Source organism: Lemur catta, chromosome 3 (genome assembly GCF_020740605.2).
Source record: "Lemur catta isolate mLemCat1 chromosome 3, mLemCat1.pri, whole genome shotgun sequence".
Classification (NCBI taxonomy): domain Eukaryota; kingdom Metazoa; phylum Chordata; class Mammalia; order Primates; family Lemuridae; genus Lemur; species Lemur catta.
In genome coordinates, this window is record NC_059130.1 from 103,587,098 (window position 1) to 103,605,489 (window position 18,392).

Genomic DNA, 18,392 nt, shown 5'->3' on the forward strand with positions numbered 1-18,392 from the left:
AGTAGAAACAATTTGAATATTCATCAATAGGGGACAAGTTAAATCAATGATATTATGATATAATCACAAAGTGGAATACTATGCAACTACATAGAATTGTCTTTGTTTATGGGAAAGGGTCACCAGGATATATTAAGACAAAAAAAGCAAGATGCAAAACAAAATGTATAGTATAATCCCATCTGTATATGCTTTTGCTGGTGTATATATATGATTTTTTTCCTGGAAGGGTATGTAAGAGTTAATGGCAGATACCCTTGGGGATAGGGACTATGGGTAGGAAGTGTATGGAGGGACCTTCACCTTTTATTTTAAACCTTTCTGTATAGTTGTAATGTTTTACTATAAGTATGTACTACTTTTTTTTTTCTTTTTTAACTAAGAAAAAAAATAGGTTGGGCAGAAGGCTAAGGAGTTAGCAAACCAGGTAGATAAATATGTAAGTACACACAACACTTCTTAACTTGTACAATGGTCTGATCTCAGGGACTCTTCCCAGGGTACCACTATCTTTCACTGGAAGATGCTCCTTTCCAGAAATAGTACCTAAAATCCATTGCTTTTGGCTTTCTCAATACAAATATTCTTGATTTGATTAGTTCATGCAAATACTTCCCGACTTTTTGAAAGTCTACTCATGAACTTTCTTCAAAACTTTCCCCAATCCTGCACTTGGTATATATTTATTGAATATGTGAAGTATTAAAGTATTTATTCATACCAACCTCACTTGCCTTCCAGTCCTGGATCCCAGGACATGCTAAGAATCACCACTTCTCCCAGAAAAGCAGCTCTTAGGGTAGACCACTTTTTTTTTCAGCATATTACTGGGGTACAAATGTTTAGGTGATATATATTGCTTTTGCCCCACCGGAGTCAGAGCTTCAAGTGTGTCCATGTCCATCCCCCAGATGGTATGCACTGCACCCATTAGGTGTGAATATACCCATCCCCTCCTCACCCACCCCGAACACCTGATGAATGTTATACTACTTTATGTGCACATAAGTGTTGATCAGTTAATACCAATTTGATGTGAGTACATGTGGGCTTGTTTTTCCATTCTTGGGATACTTCACTTAGTGGAATGGGCTCCAGCTCTACCCAGGATAATACAAGAGGTGCTAGATCACCATCGTTTTTTGTGCCTGAGAACTCCATGGTATACATACACCACATTTTATTAATCCACCCCTGTATTGATGGGCACTTGGGTTGTTTCCACATCTTTGCAATTGTGAATTGTGCTGCTATAAACATTCTAGTGCAGATGTCTTTTTTATAGAATGTCTTTCTTTCCTTTGGGTAGATGCCCAGCAATGAGATTGCTGGATCAAATGGTAGTTCTACTTTTAGCTCTTTGAGGTATCTCCATATTACTTTCCACAGAGGTTGTACTAGACGGCTGTTATCCACACTCTGGCAGGGACCCTCGCAACCTTCCCTCAGTTTCAACAGTTACTTGCTATCTACGGTCCCCAGGTCCCCAACTCCCATCTGCGGGGGTTGTTAGGGACGGGGCCCCAGAGCTTCGCCTCCCCGCCCCACCAACTCCCATCCCGTGGAAAAACTGTCTTCCCTGAAATTTAGGAAGGTGGGGGGCCCACAGCAGGACGTGCGCAGCAGGGCGAGCCAGCAAATCTTCATCTGTATTTACAGCCGCTCCCCATGGCTCACATCACTGCCTGAGCTCCGCCTTCCTCCCTACCCTCCACACGCCCCCAGCCCCTCAACTCTGCGGAAAATTTGTCTTCCATGAAATCAGTCCCTGGTGCCAAAAAGCTTGAGGACCACTGTCTACATACAATGCCTGACACAAAGATGCCAGGAATAGAAAAAGGAACCAAGTATAGTGTGTGTCCTCCAGGAGGCAGAAGATTCCAACACCACCACCTGCAATACAAACTCCCAGATAGTCTTGAGAGACTCCCAGCCAAATCACACAACTGTCTTGTTCAGGGGCCACAAGCAGCCTTGAATTCCATCTCATTCGCTCTTTCTTACAAGACTCCTCAGCCCACCAACCTGAGAATAATAAAAACCTGCTCTTCAATTGTTAGCATTTACTGAGCACTCTTCCTTGTGAAGCACGGGACAAAGTGCTTTACAAGCACATGAATTTAACCTCACATTAACACAGTGCAACAGATACGGTCATCACATCTTCCTTTTCAAAGGAGGAAACTGAGGTTCAAAGATAAAGACAAGCCCAGGCTAGGACTGGAACCGAGATGCTGTTGATTCCCGACTTGCCATCCTTAACCACTATGCAAACCGGCCTCCCCAGACACTCCATGACACCGCGCGACAAATGGGGAAAGTCACGCCTTTCTCCAACGCGTTGACTGGAGAAGAAAAACACAGGAAAAGAGTTTCCATCTCCACGGGAGAATTTCAGGGTCAACTGCATCTTTGGTTCACCCGCTAAATTACTCGCAAGACAGGGGACCTTCCCCCGTCCAGAGCCAGAAGACCTGAGGAGGTCACTGGAACCAGCTACTGGGCACGGCCCCGGGCCCTCGAGGTGGGGCCCCGAGGCCCTGCCCCTCCCGCGGCCTCCCGCGGACAAAGTGACCATCGCTGCGGCGGGCACTGCCCCAGCCTGGCCGAGCCCTCGCGCCTGGGCACCATCCAACCATCGGAATGGATCGAAGCCCCGACCGCGCGCTGGACGGTGCCGGGCAGCCCAATGCCAGGAAGGGTGGGAGGATCTGCCGCTGCGCCCGCCCCTCCCCACGCTGGAGGGGGGAGAGGTCGGTCATCAGCCGGGTTTGCGCGGCGGGGGTCCCGGGAGTTGCCAGGGCCGAGCGGTCCAAGAAGGACTGCTGAAAGGAGGCTCCCCTGCCTGCTACCCACATCCCGGGCCAGCCTCCCGCGGTGCCCCGAATTCTCCCCAAGCCAATGAAGCGGCAACGCGAACCTGCTTCTCGGCTCTCACCTTCCAGCGGGTTCCAGCCGAGCCGCCAAAGAGCTACGCGCACCGACACGCCCCCCTTTCATTCACCTGGCGCCCCCTCCGATGAGAGGCGGGGCGACCGGCCAATCGCGGACGCGCCGGGGCTGGGGAAGGCGGGCCCTTGGCCGGCAGGTTGGTCAATGGCGCCGGCGCCCCCTCGAGGATGCGCTCTGAAGGCTCCGGTGCTAGCGGGGTGATGGGAGTTGTGGTCTCAGCGCTCGCTTTTCGGGTGAAGATATAGTGGACAAAACTACAAATACCAAGATGCCAAAAAGGGCAAGGACCAGCGCTTGTAAAAGGCTGCGTCTCGGTTCGGTCTGTTGAGTCCCACTTGAGGGACTTGCCAAGTATTCCTCTCTTTGTCAGGAGAGCTAAGAGCACGTTGTGGGCATTAATGCAGCCTAGAGAATAAAAGGTATGACTTGTCAGTCTGCACACATTTTACGCACCGGCGTTCTCCGCAGAAATCTAGAAATAAGCGAAATGGTTTAATCTACTCAACAGGTTCTTACTGCACGTCCGCAATACACCTTCACTGAATAGTGGTTACAAAAGATAAAAGATACAACTCTCTTCCCTTGACAGGCTTTCAGGTTCATACATACTAGTGAAACAGTTAAATAGCAGTACACGGAGCTAAGTAACAGTACAGGCGCGTTCTGACACAGCTGTGAACAAGTCATCCAGCACAGGGTACATGGGCCATAGTCATAAAATTTGGGACCTGCATTTTGGAGCTTGGATGCAGGAGACGTGGAATTGATACCTCAGAGTGGGTTCCAGGTACAGTTGCAATTAAGGTGGAGGCATCAATGATGTGACTTCGCAAGTTAGGAAATACAAAAGGCTGAGCCTGGAGAAGCTTGGTGCTCCTCCCTTCTGATGCCTTCTCCACTGCCTGGTGATGCTCAAAAGTCCTCAGGCCTTCAGCTGGCCTTTGGGAACTGGACGGCAAGGGAGCCACCCTGAGAGGAAAGACGCAACTGCTGCCGTCCCTCTCTGGAATACATGTATTCTTTTTGCTGGGCATATTCTTCTGCAGAACCTGTTGTAGAGCCTTAGTACTAGCTCTGCCTCTGCCTGAAATGCTTTCTGTTTCATCTCAGTGTGGCTCACACCTGCCAGTTAGAGTCTCAGCTGAGAGGTCACCAGCCGAGAGAGGTCATCCCTGAACCTCAGCCTAAAGTAGCCATTGAATCACTCTTTGTGGTTGCCCATTATAATTCTTTGCCATGTGCTTCATCGATTTGCCAAAGGGAAATGAGAAAACATTGCAGCAGGCACCACTTATTTCCCTTGCCTATTCCTTAATCATTTTGGTTAAAAATATCATAGGATATTTTTAGCTGATTGTTATTAGTTTCTATCACACCAGAGTAATTGATTTAAGTGTCATGGTACAGCCCCCTCTCTGGTAGGTGACGAGTTATTGAATATTGACTGATGTTTGGAGACAGCTTCTTTCAAGAAGTTGCCCTTCTTCTAGAGTGCTACAAAAGATACATTAACGAGGCCAGGCCTGGTGGCTCACACCTGTAATCTTAGCACTCTGGGAGGCCGAGGTGGGCGGATCGTTTGAGCTCAGGAATTCGAGACCAGCCTGAGCAAGAGCAAGACCCTGTCTCTGCTAAAAATAGAAAGAAATTATCTGGAGAACTAATATATATATATATATATATATATATATATATGTATATATATATATATATATATATATATATATATATATAAAGTTAGCCAGGCATGGTGGCGCATACCTGTAGTCCCAGCTACTCGAGAGGCTGAGGCAGGAGGATCGCTTGAGCCTAGGAGTTTGAGGTTGCTGTGAGCTAGGCTGACGCCACGGCACTCTAGCCCAGGCAACAGAGCAAGACTCTGTCACAAAAAAAAAAAAATACATTAATGAAAACCTCTAATGCATAGGAACAAATTGTGGCTTTTGCGCTATAAAAAAGCAAAAACCAAATCCCCTACCCTAACATCAGGACATGTTCTGTAGAAGAACTTTCTCCATCTGGGTAAAGGAACAGTATCATGATGCCACCTGGCTCCAAGTTCCTAAAGGTACAAGTACTTAATCCAGAATACGACAATATGATGTTTTTCTCACAGAACCACAATAGTCCTCCCACTAATATATACATAGGACCAAGGGCCTTGTACTTGAGTAGGGTGAGGAGCACACTCCCTTTTAAGGCACAGCAATGCTTTGCATGAAAACACAGTAGGAGAAATGTATGATGTCCCCTTTTCTGACCTGTGAGAATGTATTCCTCGGGTGATGCGTGGTTAGGAATTATCAACCTACTGAAAATACAACATTCTTATTCCTTAGGCGACCCAATCCATAGGCTGTGAAAAGAAGTTTCTAGGAAGAAACCTAAGGATGGTATTTTGTGATGACATCCAGCAAGCTTCTCCCGTGAGTCCGTTCTGACTGCATTATATTCTACACGGATGATGCCCAGATGTTCAGTTTCCCAACTTGGTGCCATATGGACTGTGGATGGAGATATGCAGAGGCTATTAGTCCCAAGATTTTGGGTAAAACTAAATCATTGAACAAAGTAATCACAGGACACTATATATTTTCCCCAGAATGAGTAAGGAGTGACAACCATGCTGCATGTTCAGGGCCGTGGAGCACATATGGACATACAGACCCACCAGATTGTACACATTAATTACATTTGTCTCCCATGCAGGGAAGATGGGAAAAGGGTCTGCCCCTCACTAAGGCTGTCTGTATTGCTCTCCAGAGCAGGAAAGTCCAGAACAATTGCAAATACACCACATCTGTAGCTACCCTGGAACGTCACACAGCATATTTTGATGTCAGGAAGAGGCTACCAATAAAACTTCTGCAGTCAGCATTCAGGCAGCATTTGCAATGAACAAAAACTGAAGACATTCAAGGACTGTCACTGGGGAGACACACTATTGGTGCCCCCAGGATTTGGGGTGTGTGCGGCCTATTTCAGGGGCCATTTATGAGAAGATTATCATGGCAGCTGCTATGGTGCTAAACTTAAAAACACAGACAACTGTATTCTTTGTAGTATAATCTCTGCATTTACTGTGGCCAGCCACTGTCAATATCTGTCCTAGTGAGGAGCACCGGGAATAAAAGAGAGCTGCTTGAGGAACTATAGACAATCCACCTCTTCCTGGGGCTCCCTAAGTTTTTCACTGAGAGTGGAAGTGTGTAACGCTTGAACAGCAGAGTCAGGAGCAGCTGGGCATTTCCCAAAAACACATAAGAATAAAAGTTGCACATCTGGTCAGGAGGCATCTGATTTGTCAAGAGCAATATGGGAGAGTACAGATAACTTGTACTGCAACAGAGGTGCACTCCACCTGCCCTTCTTCCAACGAGGAGCTGTAATGTCTCAGCCTATAATTGAGGCCAAAGGCAAAGCCATCCCCTCTCCATTGCCAGGTCCTGGATCACTATTTCTCTTCTCCTTGGAGGAATCATAATCATGAAGTGGTCACTACAAAATATGTTGCTCCACAATGGAAGTCAGGGTTTGTTTTTAACATCACTTTAACCCAAGGGCAACTCTGAATTTACCAGCCAATGTGGGGAGTTTGCATTATGCCTAGGTACACACATTTTCCCCTGGATTGAATACTGTGGCCACTGCCTCCTGAATCATGGCCCCTCAATCTATATTTTGTTCCTAATTGAAAACCTGTCTTTTTTTTTTTTTCTTTTTGAAACAGGGTCTTGCTCTGTTGCCTAGGCTAGAGTGCAGTGGCTTGATCATAGCTCACTGCAGCCTTGAACTCCTGGGATCAAGCGATCCTCCTGCCTCAGTCTCCCAAGTAGCTAGGACTACAGCCATGCACCACCACACCTGGCTAATTTTTTAAAAATTTTTTGTAGAGATGGGGTCTTCTTACTACCCAGGCTGGTCTCAAACTCCTGGGCTCAAGTGATCCTCACCTGAGTGCTAGGATTACAGGTGTGAGTCACCACACCCATCCTCTTGTTACAGGTGGACTTTTTAGCACTATGGCAGGCATTTGAATGGTCCTCTGGTGAGAGTGCCTCAAATTTGTTGTTGTTTTGTTTTGCTTTTATTTTTTATCATGGAGAATTTTTAATATGCAAAGTATAATTATTGTAAATACCCTTTAGGAGATGAACTTCCCTTACAGGAAAGAAAGACTTAACAGCAGGTCTAGGGCCGGGCACGGTGGCTCAAGCCTGTAATCCTAGCCCTCTGGGAGGCCGAGGCGGGTGGATCGCTCAAGGTCAGGAGTTCGAGACCAGCCTGAGCGAGACCCCATCTCTACTAAAAAAATAGAAATAAAAATTATCTGGACAACTAAAAATATATACAGAAAAAATTAGCTGGGCATGGTGGCGCATGCCTGTAGTCCCAGGTACTCGGGAGGCTGAGGCAGTAGGATCGCTTAAGCCCAGGAGTTTGAGGTTGCTGTGAGCTAGGCTGACGCCATGGCACTCACTCTAGCCCAGGCAACAAAGTGACACTCTGTCTCAAAAAAAAAAAACCAGCAGGTCTACAACCCATTCTCTCTCTTTCAGGGTCTGGGGAAGAATAAATGATGGTCTAGTCTTGTAAACATGCTACTAATGCATACTCTTAGTAAACATATTAGAATTTATTAGCATAAAAATAACAGAGAATCCTTATCTATGAAATGTTTTTAACAAGATATACCTGGCCTGTTTTGGTTGCTTACTATAAAATAACCCTAGAGTTTATGGATGTGTGGGGAACGTGGCTAGACAGAGAATGTGGGATGGTCATATAAGCTATGTAATAATTAGTTGGGTATTGGGTATAAGATGGAGATGTTCCATAACCAAAACGTTTCCCTCTGTATAAGCAATGGCTTCCTACACTTGCTCAGAACATATCTCACCTGATTAAATCTGAAACTGGAACACATCCTAACGTGAGAGAGGAAAAGCTATAAATGCGGAGCTCCATCAGATGGTATTGCACTTCTCCAGGGGAAGAATGCTCTGCTCATGCCTTGTGATTGCTTTTATCCTTTAAATCATTAGTGACGTTTAGTATGGGGTGAAGTCTCTGATTTATATGAGTTTGATTTGACAATTCCTCATATTACCACAACTTCATTTGATTTTCCTGAAATCATGAATATTAAATTTTGCAAACGTTTTCCACCTCTATTGAGATAAATGTATGATTTTTCTCATTTAATCTGTAAATACAGTAAATATATCAGTTGATTTTGAATTTTTTTTTTTTTTTGAGACAGAGTCTCGCTCGCTCTGTTACCCCAGCTAGAGTGCAGTGGTGTCATCATAGCTCACTACAACCTCAAACTCCTGGGCTCAAGCAATCCTCCTGCCTGTCGTCCCCAGTAGCTGGGACTACAGGTGCACGCCACCATGCCCAGATAATTTTTCTATTTTTTGTAGAGATGGGGTCTCACTCTTGCTTAGGCTGGTCTCAAACTCCTGGCCTCAAGCAATCTTCCCACCTTGACCTCCCAAAGTGCTAGGATTACAGATATGACCCACGATGCCTGGCTGATTTTGAAATTGTTAAACCAATCTTATATTTTAAAATTTTAACATGGCATAAAATCTAAAAAAAAAAATCTAAGGAATAAAATACTAAAGGAGATGAAGCAAGTTAAGATGGCTCTCCATACTCCTTGATAAACTCAACTTGGCCATGATTGATTTTCTAAGTTGCTGGATTTGATTTGCTAATATTTCATTTAGGACTTTTGTATCCATATTCATGATTAAGATTGACCTTTAATTTTTATTCTTGTAATATTCTTATCAGATTTGGTTTCATAGTTATGCCAACTTCACAAAATGCATTGGAGAGCATTCCCACTTTTTCTCTTCTCTGGAAGAATTGTATAGGATGGTAATTACTCAGTCTCTGCCACAGTTCACCTCTTTGGCTTCCCAAAATTCACACTCATTCCTCTTCTGAAATTTAAAACACACCCATGTTCTCCCTGAGAGACAATCTGAAGTCTCACCCAAAGTTACTGCATCATACTCTGAATGATGTGCCATCTTCTCCATCAAGTTCGGATGTCGAAAAACCTTATCTGCCTATCATCCAACACTCCCAGTACACAATGACAGGGAAGAAAGGATGGCTGCAATTTAAAAAAACTGTCATTCAAAAAGTAGAGATTTGCCCATCTCTACTGATATGGGGAAAAGGGGAAGAAAAGAAGAAAATTTTAAAAAAGAAAAAGAAAATAAAAAGCAGAGATTGCGAAACCCCAGAAGTCACTGTCCCTGACAATTATTAAATCCTCTATGGCAGGAATCATCAAGACTCCCCCCAATCCCCAGCAGGTGAGGTATTAGTTCTTGATCAGCCAATTAGCCAGCCCCTGGATCTCTTCTCTGGAAAGATCTTCCTAGTTCATTGTTCTCTATGTCCACATCTGAGGTGGGTATTGGAGAAAATGTTCTTGGCAGGCTGCCCAGCTGTGTGGGTTATTAATCTATTGTCTCTCAGCTTCAAACCACTGTTTATGTGCTGCTTTGTGATGGTGGAGCTGATACTGAAAACCACAATCTTTTTTGCCAGCTGCCAAGAGAGCACACCAGAGGGACAGTGCAAATCTGGAAGAGGAAGGGGTACCCTCTTTCTATTTCCTATGCCTGTCAACATCCCCACAGCAATGACTTTCACTCTGACAGCTGCAGTTTGTTCCAGTATCAGCAGCTGATTTCAGCTTGCACTTTTCTACAGTTCTCAGAACTTCACTGTGGCCCCCTCAGAGATACCTGTCACTGCCAAGAGCCCCCTCTCCTTAGATGTCAGGGTTCCAGCTAGGGTTAGGAGACTTAGCAAAGAAAAACACAGAGCAGCCGAGTGTGGTGGTGCACGGCTGTAGTCCCAGCTACTCCGGAGGCTGAGGCAGGGAGGATCACTTGAGCCCAGGAGTTTGAGGTTGCTGTGAGCTATGATGATGCCACTGCATTCTACCCAGGGCAACAAAATGAGACTCTGTCTCAACAAAAATATAAAAAAGAATAAGGAAACTGAACATCTCTCCTCACAACCCCCCTTAAAAAATGTGCTGAGACAACTAGATACCACATGCAAAATAATGAAGTTGCATCTCTACCTCACTCCATATACAAAAATTTACTCGAAATGGATCACTGGCATGAATATAAGAGTTAAAGATATAAAACTCTTAGAAAAAAACAAAGGTTAAATCTTCATAATGTAATTGTCCCCATGAACAAACACAAAATGACACCCCCTCATATATGTATGCTTTCCCTGTAGTTTTCTTATGTTTTGGATTCCCAGACCTGTAGCACTCAATGACCAGAATATTATAATCTTTCTGTTTAACTAACCCTTTTTTCCCCCTTTTGAGTTGTCTCCCAGAAACAGCAGACTCTTCACAGGATAACAATGCCAAGATTCACCAACCTGTGACTTCTGAGTAAGACCTGCTGCACGCCAAGACTCACCACCATCACTAACTTCTGACTTCCGAATTAGACCTCCTACACACGTTGCTTTCAGCATAACCTGCCCCAATACAAGTAGCCACCTTCCTGAATCCTTCATAGAAATCTCTACCCTCTGTTGATCGGGGAGACAGATTTAAGGAATTCCTCCCATCTCCCAGGTGATATCATCTATAATAAATTACCGTTCTTCTTTGACAATCCTGGTTGTCTCAGTAATTGGTTTTCTGTGTGGCGAGCAATTAGACCTAGACCAGACCCGCCCTTGTGGATTCAGTAACATTAACTTCAGATTTGGCAATGGATTCTTAGATTTAACAACAAAAGAAAAAAAATGATATATGGTCTTCACTAATTAAAATATTTTGTTTTATCAAGAATATGAAAATATAACCTGGCCAGACACAGCAGCTCATGCCTGTAATCCTAGCACTCTGGCAGGTTGAGACAGGAGAATTGCTCAAGGTCAGGAGTTCGAGACCAGCCTAAGCAAAAGCAAGATCCCGTCTCTACTAAAAATAGAAAGAAATTAGCTGGACAACTAAAAATAGAAACAAAAAATTAATCAGGCATGGTGGTGGGAGCCTGTAGTCCCAGGTACTCGAGAGGCTGAGGCAGAAGGATCGCTTGAGCCCAGGAGTTTGAAGTTGCTGTGAGCTATGCTGACGCCACGGCACTCACTCTAGCCTGGGCAACAAATTGAGACTGTGTCTCAAAAAAACATAAAATTAAATAAAAAGAAGAAAAAATTAAAAAAAAAATAAAAATGGACAAAGGACCTGAATAGATATTTCTCCAAAGAAGACATATAAATGTTCAATATGAAAAAATGTTCAACATCATTGATAATTAAGAAAATGCAAATTAAAAAATCAATAAAAATGTAAATCAAAACCATAATGAGGTGCAAACTTCATACCCACTAAGATGACTTTATTTTATTTATTTTTTTTAGGATAACTTTAAGTAAAAGACAGATAATAGCAGACCAGGTGCAGCAGCTCATGCCTGTAATCCCAGCACTTTGGGAGACCCAGGTGAGAGGATTGCTTGAGGCCAGGAGTTCAAGACCAGCCTGGACAAGAGAGTGAGACTCTGTCTCTTAAAAAAAAAAAAAAAATTAGCCAGGTGTGGCAGTGTATACCTGCAGTCCCAACTACTCAGGAGGCAGAGGGAGGAGGATTGCTTGAGCCCAGGAGTTTGAGGCTGCAGTGAGCTATGATGACACCACTGCACTCTAGCCTAGGCAACAGAATGAGACCCTATCTCAAAACAAACAAACAAAAAAAGATAATAACAAGCGTTAGCAAGGATATGGAGAAGAAACCTTTGTACATTGCTGGTAGAAATCTAAAATGGTGCAGCCACTGTAAAAAACAGTTTGGTGCGTTCCTCAAAAAGTTAAACATAGGATTGGCATATGACCCAGCAATTCCACTCTTAGGTATAGACCCAAGAAATGTGAAAATATGACCACAGAGAAATTTGTGCATGAGTGTTCATAGTAGCATTATTCATAATAGCCAAAAGGTGGAAACAACCCAAATGCCCATCAACAGATAAAGGGATAAGCAAAATGTGGTATATTCAAACAATAGAATATTATTCAGCCATAAGGAGGAGCAAAGTACTGATATACGCTACAACTTGGGCCAACCTCAGAAACATTATTCTAAGTGAAAGAAACCAGACACAAAAGGTCACATTTTGTATGATTCTTTTCATGTGATGTATTAGTCAGGATTATCCAGAGAAATAGACCAATAGGAGATTATATGCACACACACACACACACACACACACACACACACACACACATATATATATATATATATATGGTTGGCAAGAGAGATTGATTTATTATGAGGAATTCCTCATGGGATTATGAAAGCTGAGAAGTCCCACAATCTGCCATCTGCAAGCTGGAGACCCAGAAAAGTCATGGTGCAATTCAAGTTTAAAGGCCAGGGAACCAGGGGAGCTGATAGCACAAATCCCAGTCAAGCACAGGATAAGATGCCATGAGATGCCCCAGCTCAAGAATGAGGTAGAAAAGAAGGTGTGAAATCTTCCTTGCTCTGCCTTTCATTCTGTGCAGACCTTCACAGATTAGATCATGCCCACCCACACTGGGAGCGCAATTACTTTCAGATTCAAATGCTAATCTCATCTGGAAACTTCGCCCTCGCAGACCCAGAAATAATGTTTCACCAGATATTCAGGCATCCACTGATCCAGTCAAGTTGACCCATAAAATTAATATGTGAATATGATATATTCACCATAGGCAAATCCATAGAAGCAGACGGCAGATTAGTAGTTACCAGGACACGAGGGGAGGGGAAAATGAGGAATAATTATATACTTAATGGGTATGTTGTGTTTTGGGGGTGATGAAAAAGTTGAAATAAAAGAGAGTTGGTGGTTCCACAACATTGTGAATACACTAAATGCCACTGATGTTTACGCTTTAAAATGGTTACTTGCATGGCGTATGTCTTTTACCTCAATTGTTCGAAGAAGTGTAGGGAATAAAAGTGCTCACGGAGAACATTACTTAATCCAGCAAGTCTGTTAAGTACAGGTCAATTAAGACAGATTTTTCTTTTTTTCTTTTAATTTAATTTAAATTTTTTTTTTTTTGAGACAGAGTCTCACTCTGTTGCACAGACTAGTGTGCTGTGGCGTCAGCCTAGCTCACAGCAACCTCAGACTCCTGGGCTCAAGCAACCCTACCGCCTCAGCCTCTCGAGTAGCTGGGACTACAGGCATGCGCCACCATGCCTGGATAATTTTATATATATATATATATATATATATATATATATATATATATATTTTTTTTTTTTTTTTAGTTGTCCATATAATTTCTTTGTATTTTTAGTAGAGACGGGGGTCTCAATCTTGCTCAGGCTGGTCTCGAACTCCTGAGTTCAAACGATCCACCCACCACGGCCTCCCAGAGTGCTAGGATTACAGGCGTGAGCCACCGCACCCAGCCAAGACAGGTTTTTCTAATAAATTCAATTCAAGCTATGAAACTAGATTAAATTTCTCAGTGAGAGTATAGAGGGTTGTCTACTGAGTCCCAAGGAAGTATTCTCTCTTCCTCCTTCACCTGAAGAATTTGATCCTTCTTTAATTGAGAAAATTATCCTCATTGCTGGAGAAAACAAGTCTCTTTTTGCACCTTAGCCAGAACCAAAGTCCAAACCTAGCATGTCCTTGGAGATGAAAAGTAGACAAAAATCGGGAAGGGTAGGTCTTCCCAAAGAAAAAAATTGCAGGAATTTGCTATTTTATTTAACAATAAAGCAGGGTACTATACATGGAGGTGGATTTGGAGGGTATGCAACTAAGGAAAGCCTGAAAATAATTTTAGATCAAATGTACTTATTGATTTAAATGGTGATTCTGGTGATTCTGCACCCAATGTGTTCCCTCTGATGGTTGGCAGCTGGTAGTCCAGCAATTTGAAGTGTTGGTTTATGCAAACCTGGATGTAATATTGGCCCATCATTAATTTGCACAACAGCCAAAGTCTCTCGGCATAAATTAAAGGTAGGAATTCAAAGACCTCAGGAGGCAAGAATGATTTATTGAACCTATATATGCATCTTGCTGACCACCACAATAATATTCCTTGAAAAGGCCCAGAATTCACCTCCATTGCCAAAGCTGAAGGACAGTTGATGAGGGAAGTGTCAAAATCATTACAAAGCACTGTACTGACCATCCTCTCTAAGCCCAGAATATTGGTTGATGGGTTGACAATTGAAATGACCCTGACCTCCAGCGGGGTGGGAGGATCTGGGTGACAGAGGCCAGATGGTGGCAGTTACTCATCAAATACAAAGGGAAGAGGGTTACAAATCAGCAGGGGTGACATGAAATCAGAGCAGTGTGACCTACAGAACTCTTTGGAAACAACTGATAGGGGGCAGCCTACCAAACTCCCACTTCATTTTTATAGCAATAATAGAAACAACAAAAATACCCCCACGCCCAGGGAACAGAAGTCTATCCTGACACAATAGACAATCTTTATCTCATTCAGTTCCCACATGTGACTCAATTCACAGGTGCACAGATCATTGGATAAAAAGAAAGCAGCCTTTTCACTGCGGTGGCCACAGCCACGAGTGCGCTCAGGTTTCAGAGGAGGCTTGCCTCCAGCGCCCTCTGCTGGCAAAAAGAAGGTCTGGTTGGATCCCAACGAGACCAAAGAAATCGCCGACTCTGACTCCCGCGAGCACGTCTGGAAGTAGAGGAAAGAGGGGTTGATCATTCACAAGCCCGTGACTGTCCATTCCCAGGTTCAATGCTAGAAAAACACCTTGGCTCGCCAGAAGAGCAGGCATATGGACACAGGTAAGTAAAAGGGTACAGCCAATGCTCGAATGTGGAAGAAGGTGACCTGAGTGAGGAGGAGGAGGATTCTGAGCCAGCTGCTCAGAAGATATCATGAATCCAAGAAAATTGGCCGCCACAGGTATCACAGCCTATACCTGAAGGTGAAGGAGAATGTGTCCAAAAACAAGCGGATTCTCATGGAGCACATGCGTAAGCTGAAGGCAGACCAGACCTGCCAGGGGCTCCGGGCTGACCGCACTGGGGCCTACAGGTCCAAGTCCAAGGAAGCGCAGGTGAAGAGCCCTGTCAGGCTGAGAAAGAGCTCATCAAGACTCTGTCCAAGCAGGAAGAGACCAAGAAATAAAGGTCAAGAGTCAATTCAAGTGTTGTTATTCCATCCCACAGACTGTCACACTGTCCCACTACACTGGTGGCATTGTACTGATAGAACCCAAAAAGTAGGAAATAGCAGGTGTCAAAGGGTGGGAGATAAATCCAATGAAAATATAGCAGCCTGCCACTTCATTAAGATTCTGGAAGTCACATGGTCTGACACATCAGGACATTCCCCTCAAACTAAAGGACAGGTTGCTGCACTTTGGACTTCCTTTCTCTAAAAAGAAAGCCCAATGCTTGGTAGATCTCTTTGGATTTTGGAGGCAACATACAACATTACTGGGTACACTACTCTTACCCACTTGCCAGTTTCCAGCTTTGAGTAAGGCACAGAATAAGAGAGGACAAGAGAGGCCTCTCCAGCTGGTCCAGGCCACAGTGTGAGTGGCTCAGCTTTTTGCCGCTGGTGACTGAACAGATCTGTGCCTCAAAGTGCCCGAGGGAAATGAGGATGCCACGTGGAGCCTATTGCAAACATTGGTCTAGGGATCACTGTAGAGACCCTCAGCGTTTGGAGGCAAAGTGGTGCCTCAATCATAATGAGTATTTTTTTTTTTTGTAGAAATAACTCCTGGATTCCTACTGAGTTCAGGTGGGCTGCACCCTTGACCATAGAGCACCAGGTGACCTTGCAATTTGTTTTGATTGCTACTGCTGGGCAGTTCTCTGGTGGAAACGGTCCACATAGAACATGGCCCAAACATCCCTGAAACTACAATGAGCAGGTTGTTCTCACTCCCAGTGTGCCCACCGCTGCACACTGTCCCAGTGACTTCAACCCAGGTGACAGGGAAGGAAAAAATGGAATTGCTTGATGCGTGGCTCTGTATAGTACCCTGGTATGAACCAGAAATGGACTGTCATGGCCTGAGCACCCCACTCAAGGTGATGCTGAAAGAGAGCAGAGAAAGGAAATCCTCCAGGTGGCAGAACTTGGAGCAGGGCATGTGGTTTTCTACTTTGTCTCGAAGGAGCAGTGTCTTGAAATCGGAATCAACACTAAATCACAGATATAGTTACTGAAGGAGACAAGATGAGAGACTTCAGAATAAAACGTTTGGGAGAGAGGAACATCTACATCTACATTTACCTCCTGGGTGATTGTAAGAGTTATAGGACAGGATAGTGTCCAGCACACAAATGGTGCTCCCCTTCTGCAAATTATAAAGTGATGTATAAGTGAATGGGAGGCTGGAAGGAACCAGATTTGCTCAAAATCACATAGCACCCTGGGAGCACAACCAGGACCGGAGTGTCCTGGTAAAAGTTTTAAAAACTGGCTTGGGGGTAAGAAAGACCCTGTTTCTACAAGGGTCTCCCCCTTTGCCGTGTTTGTAGATTTCAACGGTGTAAACACTCCCACCTCCATCAATTTTAAGCTACTGATGTGACATCACTAAATGTGGAGTTGGGAAGAAATTCAGTAAGTAGCACACCATTATATAATATTCCCACCATATAGATACAATAAATGTAAGTCGCTTCAAAAGCATAGACCATGATGATGGTGAAATGTATGCAAATGGTTACATAGTGATGAGTCAGGGTATTTAATGCCTTTGTTTCTATACAATTTAACTAAATTTATATAATTTTTTAATTAATTTATTTTGAGACAGAGTCTCTCTTTGTTAGCCCAGGTAGAGTGCTGTGGTGTCATCATAGCTCACTGCAACCTCAAACTCCTGGGCTCAAGCAATCCTCCTGCCTCAGCCTCCTAAGTAGCTGGGACTACAGGCATGTGCCACCATGCCTGGCTAATTTTTTTATGTTTAGTAGAGAGGTGGTCTCACTCTTGCTTAGGTTGGTCTCAAACTCCTATGTTTAAGCAATCCTCCTGCTTTGGACTCTAGAGTGCTAGGATTCCAGGCATGAGCCACTATTCCCAGCCTATATAATTTTTTATAATGGCTGTATTCAATAACCAGCTTATAAAATTCCTGAAATATTAATCAGCTCTAGAAGGCTAAACTAAAACCATTCTGCTGGCTTTTTCTTTTTTTTTTTTTTTGGAGAGGGGTTATCACTTTGTTGCCCAAGCAGATCACAAACTTCTGGGATCTTCCTGCCTCAGCTTCCCAATTAGCTGGTACTATAGGTATGCGCCACCATGCCCAGCTCATTCTGCTGGCTTTTAGGCATTCCCTGTGCTTCCTCTATCAGCAACTTAGGCATCTGCATTTTGCGCTGGGTCCCACAAATTATGCAGCCATTCCTGGCAAGTGTATGCTGGAATGCCCTCAGTAGAACCAGGGGGGGCTTGGGCCCCGGAAACTTCTAAAAGGTGTAAAAGGCTCAAGTATCCTCCCAGGATCATCCTAGGGCCACTCCTAGGAGTGAATGAAAGAATTTCTTAGAATGAATGAAAGTATAAATGTTAAAGAGAGTGAGGACAAAAGACAGGACTAGTTTGGAGGAACCTGGAGCAGCTAAAGTGAAAATGGAGACGGGGAGGGGGCAGAAAAAAAAAGTGAAAATGGAAAGAGAAGTTGGAGGCCAGGCTGTAAAAGTCATTAACATCTAGATTCCTGAGAGCCTTGAATGCAGGGTTTACAGTTCAGGGACAGAGGAGAGTCACCAAGGTTTTGAATAAGGAAATGACTTGTGCTGTGAAGATGATTTGATTAAATGATCGCCTGCTACAGGTCGGACTATGCCGTTGTTAAGCAGGTGAGACTGGGAGCCGGCCTTCATATGAGCGAGTCCATAGCACCATCTAGTGGCAGCTCGGTGTCAGGGCTCCCTGGGAGCCAACGCCAACATCCTGGGACAGGAATTATCTGCCAAAAGGGGTCCAGCAGAACCAGAGCAGGGATTTGGATCACAGGAGGGTCTGAAGGTCAGGGTCGTGGTGAATTTATAAGAATTCACACGTTGCCTAAGAGCTATAAGAGATCTAAGAGGCCCCAAGAATGGTGAAAAAACTGAGTTCCAGAGAGAAAAAGTGACCAATGCCCATAAGCCAGTATTGAAATCTAGCTCTGCTGACTCCCGGTCCAGTGGCCTTTCAATATACTTCAACAGATGCTCGCTAACCCTCTACCAGTGCCTAGCATTGTGTTAGGATCTGAGGACGGGGTAGGGGCTATGGGATGGTAACAATAATAATAATAATTACCACATTAAGGTCTTTATGTTGTACGATACCTTAGGTGTTTTACTTATTTTCTGTAATCTTCACAACAACCAGGCTTAGCATCCCCATGTTAAGAATGA

General features: G+C 44.0%; 1 pseudogene; it reads left to right on the forward strand.

Moving 5' to 3' along the window:
* Positions 1–13,755: 13,755 nt before the first annotated feature.
* On the forward strand, positions 13,756–15,144 carry LOC123634874 (annotated as a pseudogene).
* Positions 15,145–18,392: the final 3,248 nt, after the last annotated feature.